Below are 17,108 nucleotides of genomic sequence, written 5' to 3'. Positions count from 1 at the left end.
ACCACCTAAATGACTCAAACTACTGTTACCAAAATTTATTCGGACACAAACAACCCACTTCACGTCCCCGGGCCCCGCGCCTCACCAAGTTTTCAAACTTAGGCCCAATGCGAAACCCATATATACATTGATCGTGCAATACTTGACAGGTGCGATCATACCAGCACTAATGCACCGGATCCCATCAGAACTCCGCAGTCAAGCGTGCTTGGGCGAGAGTAGTACTAGGATGGGTGACCTCCTGGGAAGTCCTCGTGTTGCACCTCTTTTTTACGTTTTTTTCTTTTTTTTTACGCCATTTTCATCACCGTTTTTTGCAATTAAATCCAATAGTACCACCTAAATGACTCAAACTACTGTTACCAAAATTTATTCGGACACAAACAACCCACTTCACGTCCCCGGGCCCCGCGCCTCACCAAGTTTTCAAACTTAGGCCCAATGCGAAACCCATATATACATTGATCGTGCAATACTTGACAGGTGCGATCATACCAGCACTAATGCACCGGATCCCATCAGAACTCCGCAGTTAAGCGTGCCTTGGCGAGAGTAGTACTAGGATGGGTGACCTCCTGGGAAGTCCTCGTGTTGCACCTCTTTTTTACGTTTTTTTCTTTTTTTTTACGCCATTTTCATCACCGTTTTTTGCAATTAAATCCAATAGTACCACCTAAATGACTCAAACTACTGTTACCAAAATTTATTCGGACACAAACAACCCACTTCACGTCCCCGGGCCCCGCGCCTCACCAAGTTTTCAAACTTAGGCCCAATGCGAAACCCATATATACATTGATCGTGCAATACTTGACAGGTGCGATCATACCAGCACTAATGCACCGGATCCCATCAGAACTCCGCAGTCAAGCGTGCTTGGGCGAGAGTAGTACTAGGATGGGTGACCTCCTGGGAAGTCCTCGTGTTGCACCTCTTTTTTACGTTTTTTTCTTTTTTTTTACGCCATTTTCATCACCGTTTTTTGCAATTAAATCCAATAGTACCACCTAAATGACTCAAACTACTGTTACCAAAATTTATTCGGACACAAACAACCCACTTCACGTCCCCGGGCCCCGCGCCTCACCAAGTTTTCAAACTTAGGCCCAATGCGAAACCCATATATACATTGATCGTGCAATACTTGACAGGTGCGATCATACCAGCACTAATGCACCGGATCCCATCAGAACTCCGCAGTGAAGCGTGCTTGGGCGAGAGTAGTACTAGGATGGGTGACCTCCTGGGAAGTCCTCGTGTTGCACATCCTTTTTACGTTTTTTTCTTTTTTTTTACGCCATTTTCATCACCGTTTTTTGCAATTAAATCCAATAGTACCACCTAAATGACTCAAACTACTGTTACCAAAATTTATTCGGACACAAACAACCCACTTCACGTCCCCGGGCCCCGCGCCTCACCAAGTTTTCAAACTTAGGCCCAATGCGAAACCCATATATACATTGATCGTGCAATACTTGACAGGTGCGATCATACCAGCACTAATGCACCGGATCCCATCAGAACTCCGCAGTTAAGCGTGCCTTGGCGAGAGTAGTACTAGGATGGGTGACCTCCTGGGAAGTCCTCGTGTTGCACCTCTTTTTTACGTTTTTTTCTTTTTTTTTTACGCCATTTTCATCACCGTTTTTTGCAATTAAATCCAATAGTACCACCTAAATGACTCAAACTACTGTTACCAAAATTTATTCGGACACAAACAACCCACTTCACGTCCCCGGGCCCCGCGCCTCACCAAGTTTTCAAACTTAGGCCCAATGCGAAACCCATATATACATTGATCGTGCAATACTTGACAGGTGCGATCATACCAGCACTAATGCACCGGATCCCATCAGAACTCCGCAGTCAAGCGTGCTTGGGCGAGAGTAGTACTAGGATGGGTGACCTCCTGGGAAGTCCTCGTGTTGCACCTCTTTTTTACGTTTTTTTCTTTTTTTTTACGCCATTTTCATCACCGTTTTTTGCAATTAAATCCAATAGTACCACCTAAATGACTGAAACTACTGTTACCAAAATTTATTCGGACACAAACAACCCACTTCACGTCCCCGGGCCCCGCGCCTCACCAAGTTTTCAAACTTAGGCCCAATGCGAAACCCATATATACATTGATCGTGCAATACTTGACTGGTGCGATCATACCAGCACTAATGCACCGGATCCCATCAGAACTCCGCAGTTAAGCGTGCCTTGGCGAGAGTAGTACTAGGATGGGTGACCTCCTGGGAAGTCCTCGTGTTGCACCTCTTTTTTACGTTTTTTTCTTTTTTTTTACGCCATTTTCATCTCCGTTTTTTGCAATTAAATCCAATAGTACCACCTAAATGACTCAAACTACTGTTACCAAAATTTATTCGGACACAAACAACCCACTTCACGTCCCCGGGCCCCGCGCCTCACCAAGTTTTCAAACTTAGGCCCAATGCGAAACCCATATATACATTGATCGTGCAATACTTGACAGGTGCGATCATACCAGCACTAATGCACCGGATCCCATCAGAACTCCACAGTTAAGCGTGCTTGGGCGAGAGTAGTACTAGGATGGGTGACCTCCTGGGAAGTCCTCGTGTTGCACATCTTTTTTACGTTTTTTTCTTTTTTTTTACGCCATTTTCATCACCGTTTTTTGCAATTAAATCCAATAGTACCACCTAAATGACTCAAACTACTGTTACCAAAATTTATTCGGACACAAACAACCCACTTCACGTCCCCGGGCCCCGCGCCTCACCAAGTTTTCAAACTTAGGCCCAATGCGAAACCCATATATACATTGATCGTGCAATACTTGACAGGTGCGATCATACCAGCACTAATGCACCGGATCCCATCAGAACTCCGCAGTCAAGCGTGCTTGGGCGAGAGTAGTACTAGGATGGGTGACCTCCTGGGAAGTCCTCGTGTTGCACCTCTTTTTTACGTTTTTTTCTTTTTTTTTTACGCCATTTTCATCACCGTTTTTTGCAATTAAATCCAATAGTACCACCTAAATGACTCAAACTACTGTTACCAAAATTTATTCGGACACAAACAACCCACTTCACGTCCCCGGGCCCCGCGCCTCACCAAGTTTTCAAACTTAGGCCCAATGCGAAACCCATATATACATTGATCGTGCAATACTTGACAGGTGCGATCATACCAGCACTAATGCACCGGATCCCATCAGAACTCCGCAGTCAAGCGTGCTTGGGCGAGAGTAGTACTAGGATGGGTGACCTCCTGGGAAGTCCTCGTGTTGCACCTCTTTTTTACGTTTTTTTCTTTTTTTTTTACGCCATTTTCATCACCGTTTTTTGCAATTAAATCCAATAGTACCACCTAAATGACTCAAACTACTGTTACCAAAATTTATTCGGACACAAACAACCCACTTCACGTCCCCGGGCCCCGCGCCTCACCAAGTTTTCAAACTTAGGCCCAATGCGAAACCCATATATACATTGATCGTGCAATACTTGACAGGTGCGATCATACCAGCACTAATGCACCGGATCCCATCAGAACTCCGCAGTCAAGCGTGCTTGGGCGAGAGTAGTACTAGGATGGGTGACCTCCTGGGAAGTCCTCGTGTTGCACCTCTTTTTTACGTTTTTTTCTTTTTTTTTTACGCCATTTTCATCACCGTTTTTTGCAATTAAATCCAATAGTACCACCTAAATGACTCAAACTACTGTTACCAAAATTTATTCGGACACAAACAACCCACTTCACGTCCCCGGGCCCCGCGCCTCACCAAGTTTTCAAACTTAGGCCCAATGCGAAACCCATATATACATTGATCGTGCAATACTTGACAGGTGCGATCATACCAGCACTAATGCACCGGATCCCATCAGAACTCCGCAGTCAAGCGTGCTTGGGCGAGAGTAGTACTAGGATGGGTGACCTCCTGGGAAGTCCTCGTGTTGCACCTCTGTTTTACGTTTTTTTCTTTTTTTTTACGCCATTTTCATCACCATTTTTTGCAATTAAATCCAATAGTACCACCTAAATGACTCAAACTACTGTTACCAAAATTTATTCGGACACAAACAACCCACTTCACGTCCCCGGGCCCCGCGCCTCACCAAGTTTTCAAACTTAGGCCCAATGCGAAACCCATATATACATTGATCGTGCAATACTTGACTGGTGCGATCATACCAGCACTAATGCACCGGATCCCATCAGAACTCCGCAGTTAAGCGTGCTTGGGCGAGAGTAGTACTAGGATGGGTGACCTCCTGGGAAGTCCTCGTGTTGCACCTCTTTTTTACGTTTTTTTCTTTTTTTTTTACGCCATTTTCATCACCGTTTTTTGCAATTAAATCCAATAGTACCACCTAAATGACTCAAACTACTGTTACCAAAATTTATTCGGACACAAACAACCCACTTCACGTCCCCGGGCCCCGCGCCTCACCAAGTTTTCAAACTTAGGCCCAATGCGAAACCCATATATACATTGATCGTGCAATACTTGACAGGTGCGATCATACCAGCACTAATGCACCGGATCCCATCAGAACTCCGCAGTCAAGCGTGCTTGGGCGAGAGTAGTACTAGGATGGGTGACCTCCTGGGAAGTCCTCGTGTTGCACCTCTTTTTTACGTTTTTTTCTTTTTTTTTACGCCATTTTCATCACCGTTTTTTGCAATTAAATCCAATAGTACCACCTAAATGACTCAAACTACTGTTACCAAAATTTATTCGGACACAAACAACCCACTTCACGTCCCCGGGCCCCGCGCCTCACCAAGTTTTCAAACTTAGGCCCAATGCGAAACCCATATATACATTGATCGTGCAATACTTGACAGGTGCGATCATACCAGCACTAATGCACCGGATCCCATCAGAACTCCGCAGTTAAGCGTGCTTGGGCGAGAGTAGTACTAGGATGGGTGACCTCCTGGGAAGTCCTCGTGTTGCACCTCTTTTTTACGTTTTTTTCTTTTTTTTTACGCCATTTTCATCACCGTTTTTTGCAATTAAATCCAATAGTACCACCTAAATGACTCAAACTACTATTACCAAAATTTATTCGGACACAAACAACCCACTTCACGTCCCCGGGCCCCGCGCCTCACCAAGTTTTCAAACTTAGGCCCAATGCGAAACCCATATATACATTGATCGTGCAATACTTGACAGGTGCGATCATACCAGCACTAATGCACCGGATCCCATCAGAACTCCGCAGTTAAGCGTGCTTGGGCGAGAGTAGTACTAGGATGGGTGACCTCCTGGGAAGTCCTCGTGTTGCACCTCTTTTTTACGTTTTTTTCTTTTTTTTTACGCCATTTTCATCACCGTTTTTTGCAATTAAATCCAATAGTACCACCTAAATGACTCAAACTACTGTTACCAAAATTTATTCGGACACAAACAACCCACTTCACGTCCCCGGGCCCCGCGCCTCACCAAGTTTTCAAACTTAGGCCCAATGCGAAACCCATATATACATTGATCGTGCAATACTTGACAGGTGCGATCATACCAGCACTAATGCACCGGATCCCATCAGAACTCCGCAGTCAAGCGTGCTTGGGCGAGAGTAGTACTAGGATGGGTGACCTCCTGGGAAGTCCTCGTGTTGCACCTCTTTTTTACGTTTTTTTCTTTTTTTTTACGCCATTTTCATCACCGTTTTTTGCAATTAAATCCAATAGTACCACCTAAATGACTCAAACTACTGTTACCAAAATTTATTCGGACACAAACAACCCACTTCACGTCCCCGGGCCCCGCGCCTCACCTAGTTTTCAAACTTAGGCCCAATGCGAAACCCATATATACATTGATCGTGCAATACTTGACAGGTGCGATCATACCAGCACTAATGCACCGGATCCCATCAGAACTCCGCAGTTAAGCGTGCCTTGGCGAGAGTAGTACTAGGATGGGTGACCTCCTGGGAAGTCCTCGTGTTGCACCTCTTTTTTACGTTTTTTTCTTTTTTTTTTTACGCCATTTTCATCACCGTTTTTTGCAATTAAATCCAATAGTACCACCTAAATGACTCAAACTACTGTTACCAAAATTTATTCGGACACAAACAACCCACTTCACGTCCCCGGGCCCCGCGCCTCACCAAGTTTTCAAACTTAGGCCCAATGCGAAACCCATATATACATTGATCGTGCAATACTTGACAGGTGCGATCATACCAGCACTAATGCACCGGATCCCATCAGAACTCCGCAGTGAAGCGTGCTTGGGCGAGAGTAGTACTAGGATGGGTGACCTCCTGGGAAGTCCTCGTGTTGCACCTCTTTTTTACGTTTTTTTCTTTTTTTTTACGCCATTTTCATCACCGTTTTTTGCAATTAAATCCAATAGTACCACCTAAATGACTGAAACTACTGTTACCAAAATTTATTCGGACACAAACAACCCACTTCACGTCCCCGGGCCCCGCGCCTCACCAAGTTTTCAAACTTAGGCCCAATGCGAAACCCATATATACATTGATCGTGCAATACTTGACTGGTGCGATCATACCAGCACTAATGCACCGGATCCCATCAGAACTCCGCAGTTAAGCGTGCTTGGGCGAGAGTAGTACTAGGATGGGTGACCTCCTGGGAAGTCCTCGTGTTGCACCTCTTTTTTACGTTTTTTTCTTTTTTTTTACGCCATTTTCATCACCGTTTTTTGCAATTAAATCCAATAGTACCACCTAAATGACTCAAACTACTGTTACCAAAATTTATTCGGACACAAACAACCCACTTCACGTCCCCGGGCCCCGCGCCTCACCAAGTTTTCAAACTTAGGCCCAATGCGAAACCCATATATACATTGATCGTGCAATACTTGACAGGTGCGATCATACCAGCACTAATGCACCGGATCCCATCAGAACTCCGCAGTTAAGCGTGCTTGGGCGAGAGTAGTACTAGGATGGGTGACCTCCTGGGAAGTCCTCGTGTTGCACATCTTTTTTACGTTTTTTTCTTTTTTTTTACGCCATTTTCATCACCGTTTTTTGCAATTAAATCCAATAGTACCACCTAAATGACTCAAACTACTGTTACCAAAATTTATTCGGACACAAACAACCCACTTCACGTCCCCGGGCCCCGCGCCTCACCAAGTTTTCAAACTTAGGCCCAATGCGAAACCCATATATACATTGATCGTGCAATACTTGACAGGTGCGATCATACCAGCACTAATGCACCGGATCCCATCAGAACTCCGCAGTCAAGCGTGCTTGGGCGAGAGTAGTACTAGGATGGGTGACCTCCTGGGAAGTCCTCGTGTTGCACCTCTTTTTTACGTTTTTTTCTTTTTTTTTTACGCCATTTTCATCACCGTTTTTTGCAATTAAATCCAATAGTACCACCTAAATGACTCAAACTACTGTTACCAAAATTTATTCGGACACAAACAACCCACTTCACGTCCCCGGGCCCCGCGCCTCACCAAGTTTTCAAACTTAGGCCCAATGCGAAACCCATATATACATTGATCGTGCAATACTTGACAGGTGCGATCATACCAGCACTAATGCACCGGATCCCATCAGAACTCCGCAGTGAAGCGTGCTTGGGCGAGAGTAGTACTAGGATGGGTGACCTCCTGGGAAGTCCTCGTGTTGCACCTCTTTTTTACGTTTTTTTCTTTTTTTTTTTACGCCATTTTCATCACCGTTTTTTGCAATTAAATCCAATAGTACCACCTAAATGACTCAAACTACTGTTACCAAAATTTATTCGGACACAAACAACCCACTTCACGTCCCCGGGCCCCGCGCCTCACCAAGTTTTCAAACTTAGGCCCAATGCGAAACCCATATATACATTGATCGTGCAATACTTGACAGGTGCGATCATACCAGCACTAATGCACCGGATCCCATCAGAACTCCGCAGTGAAGCGTGCTTGGGCGAGAGTAGTACTAGGATGGGTGACCTCCTGGGAAGTCCTCGTGTTGCACCTCTTTTTTACGTTTTTTTCTTTTTTTTTTTACGCCATTTTCATCACCGTTTTTTGCAATTAAATCCAATAGTACCACCTAAATGACTCAAACTACTGTTACCAAAATTTATTCGGACACAAACAACCCACTTCACGTCCCCGGGCCCCGCGCCTCACCAAGTTTTCAAACTTAGGCCCAATGCGAAACCCATATATACATTGATCGTGCAATACTTGACAGGTGCGATCATACCAGCACTAATGCACCGGATCCCATCAGAACTCCGCAGTTAAGCTTGCTTGGGCGAGAGTAGTACTAGGATGGGTGACCTCCTGGGAAGTCCTCGTGTTGCACCTCTTTTTTACGTTTTTTTCTTTTTTTTTTACGCCATTTTCATCACCGTTTTTTGCAATTAAATCCAATAGTACCACCTAAATGACTCAAACTACTGTTACCAAAATTTATTCGGACACAAACAACCCACTTCACGTCCCCGGGCCCCGCGCCTCACCAAGTTTTCAAACTTAGGCCCAATGCGAAACCCATATATACATTGATCGTGCAATACTTGACAGGTGCGATCATACCGGCACTAATGCACCGGATCCCATCAGAACTCCCCAGTGAAGCGTGCTTGGGCGAGAGTAGTACTAGGATGGGTGACCTCCTAGGAAGTCCTCGTGTTGCACCTCTTTTTTACGTTTTTTTCTTTTTTTTTTACGCCATTTTCATCACCGTTTTTTGCAATTAAATCCAATAGTACCACCTAAATGACTCAAACTACTGTTACCAAAATTTATTCGGACACAAACAACCCACTTCACGTCCCCGGGCCCCGCGCCTCACCAAGTTTTCAAACTTAGGCCCAATGCGAAACCCATATATACATTGATCGTGCAATACTTGACAGGTGCGATCATACCAGCACTAACGCACCGGACCCCATCAGAACTCCGCAGTTAAGCGTGCTTGGGCGAGAGTAGTACTAGGATGGGTGACCTCCTGGGAAGTCCTCGTGTTGCACATCTTTTTTACGTTTTTTTCTTTTTTTTTACGCCATTTTCATCACCGTTTTTTGCAATTAAATCCAATAGTACCACCTAAATGACTCAAACTACTGTTACCAAAATTTATTCGGACACAAACAACCCACTTCACGTCCCCGGGCCCCGCGCCTCACCAAGTTTTCAAACTTAGGCCCAATGCGAAACCCATATATACATTGATCGTGCAATACTTGACAGGTGCGATCATACCAGCACTAATGCACCGGATCCCATCAGAACTCCGCAGTCAAGCGTGCTTGGGCGAGAGTAGTACTAGGATGGGTGACCTCCTGGGAAGTCCTCGTGTTGCACCTCTTTTTTACGTTTTTTTCTTTTTTTTTTACGCCATTTTCATCACCGTTTTTTGCAATTAAATCCAATAGTACCACCTAAATGACTCAAACTACTGTTACCAAAATTTATTCGGACACAAACAACCCACTTCACGTCCCCGGGCCCCGCGCCTCACCAAGTTTTCAAACTTAGGCCCAATGCGAAACCCATATATACATTGATCGTGCAATACTTGACAGGTGCGATCATACCAGCACTAATCCACCGGATCCCATCAAAACTCCGCAGTTAAGCGTGCTTGGGCGAGAGTAGTACTAGGATGGATGACCTCCTGGGAAGTCCTCGTGTTGCACCTCTTTTTTACGTTTTTTTCTTTTTTTTTACGCCATTTTCATCACCGTTTTTTGCAATTAAATCCAATAGTACCACCTAAATGACTCAAACTACTGTTACCAAAATTTATTCGGACACAAACAACCCACTTCACGTCCCCGGGCCCCGCGCCTCACCAAGTTTTCAAACTTAGGCCCAATGCGAAACCCATATATACATTGATCGTGCAATACTTGACAGGTGCGATCATACCAGCACTAATGCACCGGATCCCATCAGAACTCCGCAGTTAAGCGTGCTTGGGCGAGAGTAGTACTAGGATGGGTGACCTCCTGGGAAGTCCTCGTGTTGCACCTCTTTTTTACGTTTTTTTCTTTTTTTTTACGCCATTTTCATCACCGTTTTTTGCAATTAAATCCAATAGTACCACCTAAATGACTCAAACTACTGTTACCAAAATTTATTCGGACACAAACAACCCACTTCACGTCCCCGGGCCCCGCGCCTCACCAAGTTTTCAAACTTAGGCCCAATGCGAAACCCATATATACATTGATCGTGCAATACTTGACAGGTGCGATCATACCAGCACTAATGCACCGGATCCCATCAGAACTCCGCAGTTAAGCGTGCTTGGGCGAGAGTAGTACTAGGATGGGTGACCTCCTGGGAAGTCCTCGTGTTGCACCTCTTTTTTACGTTTTTTTCTTTTTTTTTACGCCATTTTCATCACCGTTTTTTGCAATTAAATCCAATAGTACCACCTAAATGACTCAAACTACTGTTACCAAAATTTATTCGGACACAAACAACCCACTTCACGTCCCCGGGCCCCGCGCCTCACCAAGTTTTCAAACTTAGGCCCAATGCGAAACCCATATATACATTGATCGTGCAATACTTGACAGGTGCGATCATACCAGCACTAATGCACCGGATCCCATCAGAACTCCGCAGTTAAGCGTGCTTGGGCGAGAGTAGTACTAGGATGGGTGACCTCCTAGGAAGTCCTCGTGTTGCACCTCTTTTTTACGTTTTTTTCTTTTTTTTTTTACGCCATTTTCATCACCGTTTTTTGCAATTAAATCCAATAGTACCACCTAAATGACTCAAACTACTGTTACCAAAATTTATTCGGACACAAACAACCCACTTCACGTCCCCGGGCCCCGCGCCTCACCAAGTTTTCAAACTTAGGCCCAATGCGAAACCCATATATACATTGATCGTGCAATACTTGACAGGTGCGATCATACCAGCACTAATGCACCGGATCCCATCAGAACTACGCAGCTAAGCGTGCTTGGGCGAGAGTAGTACTAGGATGGGTGACCTCCTGGGAAGTCCTCGTGTTGCACCTCTTTTTTACGTTTTTTTCTTTTTTTTTACGCCATTTTCATCACCGTTTTTTGCAATTAAATCCAATAGTACCACCTAAATGACTCAAACTACTGTTACCAAAATTTATTCGGACACAAACAACCCACTTCACGTCCCCGGGCCCCGCGCCTCACCAAGTTTTCAAACTTAGGCCCAATGCGAAACCCATATATACATTGATCGTGCAATACTTGACAGGTGCGATCATACCAGCACTAATGCACCGGATCCCATCAGAACTCCGCAGTTAAGCGTGCTTGGGCGAGAGTAGTACTAGGATGGGTGACCTTCTGGGAAGTCCTCGTGTTGCACCTCTTTTTTACGTTTTTTTCTTTTTTTTTTACGCCATTTTCATCACCGTTTTTTGCAATTAAATCCAATAGTACCACCTAAATGACTCAAACTACTGTTACCAAAATTTATTCGGACACAAACAACCCACTTCACGTCCCCGGGCCCCGCGCCTCACCAAGTTTTCAAACTTAGGCCCAATGCGAAACCCATATATACATTGATCGTGCAATACTTGACAGGTGCGATCATACCAGCACTAATGCACCGGATCCCATCAGAACTCCGCAGTTAAGCGTGCTTGGGCGAGAGTAGTACTAGGATGGGTGACCTCCTGGGAAGTCCTCGTGTTGCACCTCTTTTTTACGTTTTTTTCTTTTTTTTTACGCCATTTTCATCACCGTTTTTTGCAATTAAATCCAATAGTACCACCTAAATGACTCAAACTACTGTTACCAAAATTTATTCGGACACAAACAACCCACTTCACGTCCCCGGGCCCCGCGCCTCACCAAGTTTTCAAACTTAGGCCCAATGCGAAACCCATATATACATTGATCGTGCAATACTTGACAGGTGCGATCATACCAGCACTAATGCATCGGATCCCATCAGAACTCCGCAGTTAAGCGTGCTTGGGCGAGAGTAGTACTAGGATGGGTGACCTCCTGGGAAGTCCTCGTGTTGCACCTCTTTTTTACGTTTTTTTCTTTTTTTTTTACGCCATTTTCATCACCGTTTTTTGCAATTAAATCCAATAGTACCACCTAAATGACTCAAACTACTGTTACCAAAATTTATTCGGACACAAACAACCCACTTCACGTCCCCGGGCCCCGCGCCTCACCAAGTTTTCAAACTTAGGCCCAATGCGAAACCCATATATACATTGATCGTGCAATACTTGACAGGTGCGATCATACCAGCACTAATGCACCGGATCCCATCAGAACTCCGCAGTTAAGCGTGCTTGGGCGAGAGTAGTACTAGGATGGGTGACCTCCTGGGAAGTCCTCGTGTTGCACCTCTTTTTTACGTTTTTTTCTTTTTTTTACGCCATTTTCATCACCGTTTTTTGCAATTAAATCCACTAGTACCACCTAAATGACTCAAACTACTGTTACCAAAATTTATTCGGACACAAACAACCCACTTCACGTCCCCGGGCCCCGCGCCTCACCAAGTTTTCAAACTTAGGCCCAATGCGAAACCCATATATACATTGATCGTGCAATACTTGACAGGTGCGATCATACCAGCACTAATGCACCGGATCCCATCAGAACTCCGCAGTTAAGCGTGCTTGGGCGAGAGTAGTACTAGGATGGGTGACCTCCTGGGAAGTCCTCGTGTTGCACCTCTTTTTTACGTTTTTTTCTTTTTTTTTTTTTACGCCATTTTCATCACCGTTTTTTGCAATTAAATCCAATAGTACCACCTAAATGACTCAAACTACTGTTACCAAAATTTATTCGGACACAAACAACCCACTTCACGTCCCCGGGCCCCGCGCCTCACCAAGTTTTCAAACTTAGGCCCAATGCGAAACCCATATATACATTGATCGTGCAATACTTGACAGGTGCGATCATACCAGCACTAATGCACCGGATCCCATCAGAACTCCGCAGTTAAGCGTGCTTGGGCGAGAGTAGTACTAGGATGGGTGACCTCCTGGGAAGTCCTCGTGTTGCAACTCTTTTTTACGTTTTTTTCTTTTTTTTTACGCCATTTTCATCACCGTTTTTTGCAATTAAATCCAATAGTACCACCTAAATGACTCAAACTACTGTTACCAAAATTTATTCGGACACAAACAACCCACTTCACGTCCCCGGGCCCCGCGCCTCACCAAGTTTTCAAACTTAGGCCCAATGCGAAACCCATATATACATTGATCGTGCAATACTTGACAGGTGCGATCATACCAGCACTAATGCACCGGATCCCATCAGAACTCCGCAGTTAAGCGTGCTTGGGCGAGAGTAGTACTAGGATGGGTGACCTCCTGGGAAGTCCTCGTGTTGCACCTCTTTTTTACGTTTTTTTCTTTTTTTTTTTTACGCCATTTTCATCACCGTTTTTTGCAATTAAATCCAATAGTACCACCTAAATGACTCAAACTACTGTTACCAAAATTTATTCGGACACAAACAACCCACTTCACGTCCCCGGGCCCCGCGCCTCACCAAGTTTTCAAACTTAGGCCCAATGCGAAACCCATATATACATTGATCGTGCAATACTTGACAGGTGCGATCATACCAGCACTAATGCACCGGATCCCATCAAAACTCCGCAGTTAAGCGTGCTTGGGCGAGAGTAGTACTAGGATGGGTGACCTCCTGGGAAGTCCTCGTGTTGCACCTCTTTTTTACGTTTTTTTCTTTTTTTTTACGCCATTTTCATCACCGTTTTTTGCAATTAAATCCAATAGTACCACCTAAATGACTCAAACTACTGTTACCAAAATTTATTCGGACACAAACAACCCACTTCACGTCCCCGGGCCCCGCGCCTCACCAAGTTTTCAAACTTAGGCCCAATGCGAAACCCATATATACATTGATCGTGCAATACTTGACATGTGCGATCATACCAGCACTAATGCACCGGATCCCATCAGAACTCCGCAGTTAAGCGTGCTTGGGCGAGAGTAGTACTAGGATGGGTGACCTCCTGGGAAGTCCTCGTGTTGCACCTCTTTTTTACGTTTTTTTCTTTTTTTTTTACGCCATTTTCATCACCGTTTTTTGCAATTAAATCCAATAGTACCACCTAAATGACTCAAACTACTGTTACCAAAATTTATTCGGACACAAACAACCCACTTCACGTCCCCGGGCCCCGCGCCTCACCAAGTTTTCAAACTTAGGCCCAATGCGAAACCCATATATACATTGATCGTGCAATACTTGACAGGTGCGATCATACCAGCACTAATGCACCGGATCCCATCAGAACTCCGCAGTTAAGCGTGCTTGGGCGAGAGTAGTACTAGGATGGGTGACCTCCTGGGAAGTCCTCGTGTTGCACCTCTTTTTTACGTTTTTTTCTTTTTTTTTACGCCATTTTCATCACCGTTTTTTGCAATTAAATCCAATAGTACCACCTAAATGACTCAAACTACTGTTACCAAAATTTATTCGGACACAAACAACCCACTTCACGTCCCCGGGCCCCGCGCCTCACCAAGTTTTCAAACTTAGGCCCAATGCGAAACCCATATATACATTGATCGTGCAATACTTGACAGGTGCGATCATACCAGCACTAATGCACCGGATCCCATCAGAACTCCGCAGTTAAGCGTGCTTGGGCGAGAGTAGTACTAGGATGGGTGACCTCCTGGGAAGTCCTCGTGTTGCACCTCTTTTTTACGTTTTTTTCTTTTTTTTTTACGCCATTTTCATCACCGTTTTTTGCAATTAAATCCAATAGTACCACCTAAATGACTCAAACTACTGTTACCAAAATTTATTCGGACACAAACAACCCACTTCACGTCCCCGGGCCCCGCGCCTCACCAAGTTTTCAAACTTAGGCCCAATGCGAAACCCATATATACATTGATCGTGCAATACTTGACAGGTGCGATCATACCAGCACTAATGCACCGGATCCCATCAGAACTCCGCAGTTAAGCGTGCTTGGGCGAGAGTAGTACTAGGATGGGTGACCTCCTGGGAAGTCCTCGTGTTGCACCTCTTTTTTACGTTTTTTTCTTTTTTTTTACGCCATTTTCATCACCGTTTTTTGCAATTAAATCCACTAGTACCACCTAAATGACTCAAACTACTGTTACCAAAATTTATTCGGACACAAACAACCCACTTCACGTCCCCGGGCCCCGCGCCTCACCAAGTTTTCAAACTTAGGCCCAATGCGAAACCCATATATACATTGATCGTGCAATACTTGACAGGTGCGATCATACCAGCACTAATGCACCGGATCCCATCAGAACTCCGCAGTTAAGCGTGCTTGGGCGAGAGTAGTACTAGGATGGGTGACCTCCTGGGAAGTCCTCGTGTTGCACCTCTTTTTTACGTTTTTTTCTTTTTTTTTTTACGCCATTTTCATCACCGTTTTTTGCAATTAAATCCAATAGTACCACCTAAATGACTCAAACTACTGTTACCAAAATTTATTCGGACACAAACAACCCACTTCACGTCCCCGGGCCCCGCGCCTCACCAAGTTTTCAAACTTAGGCCCAATGCGAAACCCATATATACATTGATCGTGCAATACTTGACAGGTGCGATCATACCAGCACTAATGCACCGGATCCCATCAGAACTCCGCAGTTAAGCGTGCTTGGGCGAGAGTAGTACTAGGATGGGTGACCTCCTGGGAAGTCCTCGTGTTGCACCTCTTTTTTACGTTTTTTTCTTTTTTTTTTTTACGCCATTTTCATCACCGTTTTTTGCAATTAAATCCAATAGTACCACCTAAATGACTCAAACTACTGTTACCAAAATTTATTCGGACACAAACAACCCACTTCACGTCCCCGGGCCCCGCGCCTCACCAAGTTTTCAAACTTAGGCCCAATGCGAAACCCATATATACATTGATCGTGCAATACTTGACAGGTGCGATCATACCAGCACTAATGCACCGGATCCCATCAGAACTACGCAGCTAAGCGTGCTTGGGCGAGAGTAGTACTAGGATGGGTGACCTCCTGGGAAGTCCTCGTGTTGCACCTCTTTTTTACGTTTTTTTCTTTTTTTTTACGCCATTTTCATCACCGTTTTTTGCAATTAAATCCAATAGTACCACCTAAATGACTCAAACTACTGTTACCAAAATTTATTCGGACACAAACAACCCACTTCACGTCCCCGGGCCCCGCGCCTCACCAAGTTTTCAAACTTAGGCCCAATGCGAAACCCATATATACATTGATCGTGCAATACTTGACAGGTGCGATCATACCAGCACTAATGCACCGGATCCCATCAGAACTCCGCAGTTAAGCGTGCTTGGGCGAGAGTAGTACTAGGATGGGTGACCTCCTGGGAAGTCCTCGTGTTGCACCTCTTTTTTACGTTTTTTTCTTTTTTTTTTACGCCATTTTCATCACCGTTTTTTGCAATTAAATCCAATAGTACCACCTAAATGACTCAAACTACTGTTACCAAAATTTATTCGGACACAAACAACCCACTTCACGTCCCCGGGCCCCGCGCCTCACCAAGTTTTCAAACTTAGGCCCAATGCGAAACCCATATATACATTGATCGTGCAATACTTGACAGGTGCGATCATACCAGCACTAATGCACCGGATCCCATCAGAACTCCGCAGTTAAGCGTGCTTGGGCGAGAGTAGTACTAGGATGGGTGACCTCCTGGGAAGTCCTCGTGTTGCACCTCTTTTTTACGTTTTTTTCTTTTTTTTTACGCCATTTTCATCACCGTTTTTTGCAATTAAATCCAATAGTACCACCTAAATGACTCAAACTACTGTTACCAAAATTTATTCGGACACAAACAACCCACTTCACGTCCCCGGGCCCCGCGCCTCACCAAGTTTTCAAACTTAGGCCCAATGCGAAACCCATATATACATTGATCGTGCAATACTTGACAGGTGCGATCATACCAGCACTAATGCACCGGATCCCATCAGAACTCCGCAGTTAAGCGTGCTTGGGCGAGAGTAGTACTAGGATGGGTGACCTCCTGGGAAGTCCTTGTGTTGCACCTCTTTTTTACGTTTTTTTCTTTTTTTTTTACGCCATTTTCATCACCGTTTTTTGCAATTAAATCCAATAGTACCACCTAAATGACTCAAACTACTGTTACCAAAATTTATT

General features: G+C 44.8%; 51 non-coding genes across 51 annotated transcripts; all 51 read left to right on the top strand.

Annotated features, from left to right (window-relative positions):
• Positions 1 to 147: 147 nt before the first annotated feature.
• On the top strand, positions 148 to 266 carry LOC146882767 (5S ribosomal RNA). The gene has a single exon (XR_014985904.1). It is a non-coding gene; the product is annotated as a 5S ribosomal RNA (ribosomal RNA).
• Positions 267 to 481: 215 nt separating this feature from the next.
• Positions 482 to 600, top strand: LOC146882766 (5S ribosomal RNA). The gene has a single exon (XR_014985567.1). It is a non-coding gene; the product is annotated as a 5S ribosomal RNA (ribosomal RNA).
• A 215-nt stretch (positions 601 to 815) lies between these two features.
• On the top strand, positions 816 to 934 carry LOC146882765 (5S ribosomal RNA). The gene has a single exon (XR_014985903.1). It is a non-coding gene; the product is annotated as a 5S ribosomal RNA (ribosomal RNA).
• A 215-nt stretch (positions 935 to 1,149) lies between these two features.
• Positions 1,150 to 1,268, top strand: LOC146882764 (5S ribosomal RNA). Its single transcript, XR_014985487.1, has one exon. It is a non-coding gene; the product is annotated as a 5S ribosomal RNA (ribosomal RNA).
• A 215-nt stretch (positions 1,269 to 1,483) lies between these two features.
• On the top strand, positions 1,484 to 1,602 carry LOC146882763 (5S ribosomal RNA). Its single transcript, XR_014985566.1, has one exon. It is a non-coding gene; the product is annotated as a 5S ribosomal RNA (ribosomal RNA).
• Positions 1,603 to 1,818: 216 nt separating this feature from the next.
• On the top strand, positions 1,819 to 1,937 carry LOC146882762 (5S ribosomal RNA). Its single transcript, XR_014985902.1, has one exon. It is a non-coding gene; the product is annotated as a 5S ribosomal RNA (ribosomal RNA).
• A 215-nt stretch (positions 1,938 to 2,152) lies between these two features.
• LOC146882761 (5S ribosomal RNA) lies at positions 2,153 to 2,271 on the top strand. Its single transcript, XR_014985642.1, has one exon. It is a non-coding gene; the product is annotated as a 5S ribosomal RNA (ribosomal RNA).
• A 215-nt stretch (positions 2,272 to 2,486) lies between these two features.
• Positions 2,487 to 2,605, top strand: LOC146882760 (5S ribosomal RNA). Its single transcript, XR_014985613.1, has one exon. It is a non-coding gene; the product is annotated as a 5S ribosomal RNA (ribosomal RNA).
• Positions 2,606 to 2,820: 215 nt separating this feature from the next.
• Positions 2,821 to 2,939, top strand: LOC146882759 (5S ribosomal RNA). Its single transcript, XR_014985901.1, has one exon. It is a non-coding gene; the product is annotated as a 5S ribosomal RNA (ribosomal RNA).
• Positions 2,940 to 3,155: 216 nt separating this feature from the next.
• LOC146882758 (5S ribosomal RNA) lies at positions 3,156 to 3,274 on the top strand. The gene has a single exon (XR_014985900.1). It is a non-coding gene; the product is annotated as a 5S ribosomal RNA (ribosomal RNA).
• A 216-nt stretch (positions 3,275 to 3,490) lies between these two features.
• LOC146882757 (5S ribosomal RNA) lies at positions 3,491 to 3,609 on the top strand. The gene has a single exon (XR_014985899.1). It is a non-coding gene; the product is annotated as a 5S ribosomal RNA (ribosomal RNA).
• A 216-nt stretch (positions 3,610 to 3,825) lies between these two features.
• On the top strand, positions 3,826 to 3,944 carry LOC146882756 (5S ribosomal RNA). Its single transcript, XR_014985898.1, has one exon. It is a non-coding gene; the product is annotated as a 5S ribosomal RNA (ribosomal RNA).
• A 215-nt stretch (positions 3,945 to 4,159) lies between these two features.
• LOC146882755 (5S ribosomal RNA) lies at positions 4,160 to 4,278 on the top strand. The gene has a single exon (XR_014986028.1). It is a non-coding gene; the product is annotated as a 5S ribosomal RNA (ribosomal RNA).
• Positions 4,279 to 4,494: 216 nt separating this feature from the next.
• On the top strand, positions 4,495 to 4,613 carry LOC146882754 (5S ribosomal RNA). The gene has a single exon (XR_014985897.1). It is a non-coding gene; the product is annotated as a 5S ribosomal RNA (ribosomal RNA).
• Positions 4,614 to 4,828: 215 nt separating this feature from the next.
• Positions 4,829 to 4,947, top strand: LOC146882753 (5S ribosomal RNA). The gene has a single exon (XR_014985811.1). It is a non-coding gene; the product is annotated as a 5S ribosomal RNA (ribosomal RNA).
• Positions 4,948 to 5,162: 215 nt separating this feature from the next.
• Positions 5,163 to 5,281, top strand: LOC146882752 (5S ribosomal RNA). Its single transcript, XR_014985810.1, has one exon. It is a non-coding gene; the product is annotated as a 5S ribosomal RNA (ribosomal RNA).
• A 215-nt stretch (positions 5,282 to 5,496) lies between these two features.
• LOC146882751 (5S ribosomal RNA) lies at positions 5,497 to 5,615 on the top strand. The gene has a single exon (XR_014985896.1). It is a non-coding gene; the product is annotated as a 5S ribosomal RNA (ribosomal RNA).
• Positions 5,616 to 5,830: 215 nt separating this feature from the next.
• On the top strand, positions 5,831 to 5,949 carry LOC146882750 (5S ribosomal RNA). Its single transcript, XR_014985565.1, has one exon. It is a non-coding gene; the product is annotated as a 5S ribosomal RNA (ribosomal RNA).
• A 217-nt stretch (positions 5,950 to 6,166) lies between these two features.
• Positions 6,167 to 6,285, top strand: LOC146882749 (5S ribosomal RNA). The gene has a single exon (XR_014985867.1). It is a non-coding gene; the product is annotated as a 5S ribosomal RNA (ribosomal RNA).
• A 215-nt stretch (positions 6,286 to 6,500) lies between these two features.
• On the top strand, positions 6,501 to 6,619 carry LOC146882748 (5S ribosomal RNA). The gene has a single exon (XR_014986027.1). It is a non-coding gene; the product is annotated as a 5S ribosomal RNA (ribosomal RNA).
• Positions 6,620 to 6,834: 215 nt separating this feature from the next.
• On the top strand, positions 6,835 to 6,953 carry LOC146882747 (5S ribosomal RNA). Its single transcript, XR_014986047.1, has one exon. It is a non-coding gene; the product is annotated as a 5S ribosomal RNA (ribosomal RNA).
• A 215-nt stretch (positions 6,954 to 7,168) lies between these two features.
• On the top strand, positions 7,169 to 7,287 carry LOC146882746 (5S ribosomal RNA). The gene has a single exon (XR_014985895.1). It is a non-coding gene; the product is annotated as a 5S ribosomal RNA (ribosomal RNA).
• Positions 7,288 to 7,503: 216 nt separating this feature from the next.
• On the top strand, positions 7,504 to 7,622 carry LOC146882745 (5S ribosomal RNA). Its single transcript, XR_014985866.1, has one exon. It is a non-coding gene; the product is annotated as a 5S ribosomal RNA (ribosomal RNA).
• Positions 7,623 to 7,839: 217 nt separating this feature from the next.
• On the top strand, positions 7,840 to 7,958 carry LOC146882744 (5S ribosomal RNA). Its single transcript, XR_014985865.1, has one exon. It is a non-coding gene; the product is annotated as a 5S ribosomal RNA (ribosomal RNA).
• Positions 7,959 to 8,175: 217 nt separating this feature from the next.
• Positions 8,176 to 8,294, top strand: LOC146882743 (5S ribosomal RNA). The gene has a single exon (XR_014986071.1). It is a non-coding gene; the product is annotated as a 5S ribosomal RNA (ribosomal RNA).
• Positions 8,295 to 8,510: 216 nt separating this feature from the next.
• On the top strand, positions 8,511 to 8,629 carry LOC146882742 (5S ribosomal RNA). The gene has a single exon (XR_014985657.1). It is a non-coding gene; the product is annotated as a 5S ribosomal RNA (ribosomal RNA).
• Positions 8,630 to 8,845: 216 nt separating this feature from the next.
• On the top strand, positions 8,846 to 8,964 carry LOC146882741 (5S ribosomal RNA). Its single transcript, XR_014985611.1, has one exon. It is a non-coding gene; the product is annotated as a 5S ribosomal RNA (ribosomal RNA).
• Positions 8,965 to 9,179: 215 nt separating this feature from the next.
• LOC146882740 (5S ribosomal RNA) lies at positions 9,180 to 9,298 on the top strand. The gene has a single exon (XR_014985894.1). It is a non-coding gene; the product is annotated as a 5S ribosomal RNA (ribosomal RNA).
• A 216-nt stretch (positions 9,299 to 9,514) lies between these two features.
• LOC146882739 (5S ribosomal RNA) lies at positions 9,515 to 9,633 on the top strand. Its single transcript, XR_014985651.1, has one exon. It is a non-coding gene; the product is annotated as a 5S ribosomal RNA (ribosomal RNA).
• A 215-nt stretch (positions 9,634 to 9,848) lies between these two features.
• On the top strand, positions 9,849 to 9,967 carry LOC146882738 (5S ribosomal RNA). Its single transcript, XR_014985809.1, has one exon. It is a non-coding gene; the product is annotated as a 5S ribosomal RNA (ribosomal RNA).
• A 215-nt stretch (positions 9,968 to 10,182) lies between these two features.
• On the top strand, positions 10,183 to 10,301 carry LOC146882737 (5S ribosomal RNA). The gene has a single exon (XR_014985808.1). It is a non-coding gene; the product is annotated as a 5S ribosomal RNA (ribosomal RNA).
• Positions 10,302 to 10,516: 215 nt separating this feature from the next.
• On the top strand, positions 10,517 to 10,635 carry LOC146882736 (5S ribosomal RNA). The gene has a single exon (XR_014986054.1). It is a non-coding gene; the product is annotated as a 5S ribosomal RNA (ribosomal RNA).
• Positions 10,636 to 10,852: 217 nt separating this feature from the next.
• Positions 10,853 to 10,971, top strand: LOC146882735 (5S ribosomal RNA). The gene has a single exon (XR_014985608.1). It is a non-coding gene; the product is annotated as a 5S ribosomal RNA (ribosomal RNA).
• Positions 10,972 to 11,186: 215 nt separating this feature from the next.
• On the top strand, positions 11,187 to 11,305 carry LOC146882734 (5S ribosomal RNA). Its single transcript, XR_014985859.1, has one exon. It is a non-coding gene; the product is annotated as a 5S ribosomal RNA (ribosomal RNA).
• A 216-nt stretch (positions 11,306 to 11,521) lies between these two features.
• On the top strand, positions 11,522 to 11,640 carry LOC146882733 (5S ribosomal RNA). The gene has a single exon (XR_014985807.1). It is a non-coding gene; the product is annotated as a 5S ribosomal RNA (ribosomal RNA).
• Positions 11,641 to 11,855: 215 nt separating this feature from the next.
• Positions 11,856 to 11,974, top strand: LOC146882732 (5S ribosomal RNA). Its single transcript, XR_014986057.1, has one exon. It is a non-coding gene; the product is annotated as a 5S ribosomal RNA (ribosomal RNA).
• A 216-nt stretch (positions 11,975 to 12,190) lies between these two features.
• On the top strand, positions 12,191 to 12,309 carry LOC146882731 (5S ribosomal RNA). Its single transcript, XR_014985806.1, has one exon. It is a non-coding gene; the product is annotated as a 5S ribosomal RNA (ribosomal RNA).
• Positions 12,310 to 12,523: 214 nt separating this feature from the next.
• On the top strand, positions 12,524 to 12,642 carry LOC146882730 (5S ribosomal RNA). Its single transcript, XR_014985805.1, has one exon. It is a non-coding gene; the product is annotated as a 5S ribosomal RNA (ribosomal RNA).
• A 219-nt stretch (positions 12,643 to 12,861) lies between these two features.
• On the top strand, positions 12,862 to 12,980 carry LOC146882729 (5S ribosomal RNA). Its single transcript, XR_014986053.1, has one exon. It is a non-coding gene; the product is annotated as a 5S ribosomal RNA (ribosomal RNA).
• Positions 12,981 to 13,195: 215 nt separating this feature from the next.
• LOC146882728 (5S ribosomal RNA) lies at positions 13,196 to 13,314 on the top strand. Its single transcript, XR_014985804.1, has one exon. It is a non-coding gene; the product is annotated as a 5S ribosomal RNA (ribosomal RNA).
• A 218-nt stretch (positions 13,315 to 13,532) lies between these two features.
• On the top strand, positions 13,533 to 13,651 carry LOC146882727 (5S ribosomal RNA). The gene has a single exon (XR_014985550.1). It is a non-coding gene; the product is annotated as a 5S ribosomal RNA (ribosomal RNA).
• A 215-nt stretch (positions 13,652 to 13,866) lies between these two features.
• Positions 13,867 to 13,985, top strand: LOC146882726 (5S ribosomal RNA). The gene has a single exon (XR_014986041.1). It is a non-coding gene; the product is annotated as a 5S ribosomal RNA (ribosomal RNA).
• Positions 13,986 to 14,201: 216 nt separating this feature from the next.
• Positions 14,202 to 14,320, top strand: LOC146882725 (5S ribosomal RNA). Its single transcript, XR_014985803.1, has one exon. It is a non-coding gene; the product is annotated as a 5S ribosomal RNA (ribosomal RNA).
• Positions 14,321 to 14,535: 215 nt separating this feature from the next.
• LOC146882724 (5S ribosomal RNA) lies at positions 14,536 to 14,654 on the top strand. Its single transcript, XR_014985802.1, has one exon. It is a non-coding gene; the product is annotated as a 5S ribosomal RNA (ribosomal RNA).
• A 216-nt stretch (positions 14,655 to 14,870) lies between these two features.
• Positions 14,871 to 14,989, top strand: LOC146882723 (5S ribosomal RNA). Its single transcript, XR_014985801.1, has one exon. It is a non-coding gene; the product is annotated as a 5S ribosomal RNA (ribosomal RNA).
• A 215-nt stretch (positions 14,990 to 15,204) lies between these two features.
• Positions 15,205 to 15,323, top strand: LOC146882722 (5S ribosomal RNA). The gene has a single exon (XR_014985800.1). It is a non-coding gene; the product is annotated as a 5S ribosomal RNA (ribosomal RNA).
• A 217-nt stretch (positions 15,324 to 15,540) lies between these two features.
• Positions 15,541 to 15,659, top strand: LOC146882721 (5S ribosomal RNA). The gene has a single exon (XR_014985799.1). It is a non-coding gene; the product is annotated as a 5S ribosomal RNA (ribosomal RNA).
• A 218-nt stretch (positions 15,660 to 15,877) lies between these two features.
• On the top strand, positions 15,878 to 15,996 carry LOC146882720 (5S ribosomal RNA). The gene has a single exon (XR_014985607.1). It is a non-coding gene; the product is annotated as a 5S ribosomal RNA (ribosomal RNA).
• Positions 15,997 to 16,211: 215 nt separating this feature from the next.
• Positions 16,212 to 16,330, top strand: LOC146882719 (5S ribosomal RNA). Its single transcript, XR_014985798.1, has one exon. It is a non-coding gene; the product is annotated as a 5S ribosomal RNA (ribosomal RNA).
• Positions 16,331 to 16,546: 216 nt separating this feature from the next.
• On the top strand, positions 16,547 to 16,665 carry LOC146882718 (5S ribosomal RNA). The gene has a single exon (XR_014985797.1). It is a non-coding gene; the product is annotated as a 5S ribosomal RNA (ribosomal RNA).
• Positions 16,666 to 16,880: 215 nt separating this feature from the next.
• Positions 16,881 to 16,999, top strand: LOC146882717 (5S ribosomal RNA). The gene has a single exon (XR_014985864.1). It is a non-coding gene; the product is annotated as a 5S ribosomal RNA (ribosomal RNA).
• The last annotated feature ends 109 nt before the right edge of the window (positions 17,000 to 17,108 follow it).

The sequence above is a fragment of the Vigna unguiculata genome, chromosome 10 (genome assembly GCF_037176805.1).
Source record: "Vigna unguiculata cultivar grain cowpea cultivar isolate G323 ecotype 2 chromosome 10, ASM3717680v1, whole genome shotgun sequence".
Lineage (NCBI taxonomy): Eukaryota > Viridiplantae > Streptophyta > Magnoliopsida > Fabales > Fabaceae > Vigna > Vigna unguiculata.
The sequence above is the reverse complement of the archived record's forward strand: the minus strand, read 5'-3'. Positions and strand labels throughout refer to the sequence as shown.